We start from the raw sequence: 959 nt of genomic DNA, 5'->3' as shown, positions 1-959 counted from the left end.
TGTTCTCTGGCATCTTCAGTTGCTGAGCTGTGGTTTTTCCATACCTCCATTTCCTCCTCCTGTAGCTGTGGTGGTTGAGGGGACTGTTTTTGTCTCTGTAATAAGGGCTTGAACCTTAACATTTTCCCACTGCTCTCTGAACCTCTACCCATTTTCCTCCATCTCAGTTACAGTTTAAGCTCTCCTCTAGCTTCTGTCAATTAAAAATTTTTTTCTAGTGAATTTAAATTGAGTATATATTCCCAGGGAGTCTTTCCTGGTGGCTCAGAGGTTAAAGCGTCTGCCTGGAATGCAGGAGACCCGGGTTCGATCCCTGGGTCGGGAAGATCCCCTGGAGAAGGAAATGGCAACCCACTCCAGTACTCTTGCCTGGAGAATCCCATGGACTGAGGAACCTGGTAGGCTACAGTTCATGGAGTCGCAAAGAGTCGGACATGACTGAGCGACTTCACTACTATACATTCCCAGAAAAGTCGCCATAATCAGGTTTGAAAGCAGTGTCCAGAACCCTGATAACTGATAGTGAAGGTAACTGAAATAAAGTATTGATTTAAATATCTAATCCACATTCTTGGAGTCATGTAGTTGAGAATGAAAGCCTGAAAGAACAGTTTCTTGACTCAAGCATGGTCCAAAGAAAAAGTAAAAATTTAGGCAAAATGTAACAGTGTACTTCTCTATTTTCCTTTCCGCTTCTTTCTTCTACTGCCCTGTGTACCTGTGGATGCTCGCTGAACCCGTGTCGAGGTCTGACTTTCCTCCTGTAATTTTTTCTTACCTCTACCCTGCTTTGATGAGAACTCCAGTTCTCCAGTACCGTTCCTCTCTGCTCAGCATTGAAGAGGTGTTTCTTCATGTTCCCAGAGGCATTTTCATTTTTAGCAGTGGACGTTTAGTATCTCAGATTATTAGCGGAGAACATTTGATGATGTAACAGAATATAGTAAATTGTTCAGTTC

General features: G+C 43.1%; 1 non-coding gene across 1 annotated transcript; it reads left to right on the top strand.

Moving 5' to 3' along the window:
- The first annotated feature begins 253 nt into the window (after positions 1–253).
- On the top strand, positions 254–326 carry TRNAS-GGA (transfer RNA serine (anticodon GGA)). Its single transcript has one exon. It is a non-coding gene; the product is annotated as a tRNA-Ser (tRNA).
- Positions 327–959: the final 633 nt, after the last annotated feature.

The sequence above is a fragment of the Bos mutus genome, chromosome 4 (genome assembly GCF_027580195.1).
Source record: "Bos mutus isolate GX-2022 chromosome 4, NWIPB_WYAK_1.1, whole genome shotgun sequence".
In the NCBI taxonomy this organism is placed as follows: domain Eukaryota; kingdom Metazoa; phylum Chordata; class Mammalia; order Artiodactyla; family Bovidae; genus Bos; species Bos mutus.
The sequence above is the reverse complement of the archived record's forward strand: the minus strand, read 5'-3'. Positions and strand labels throughout refer to the sequence as shown.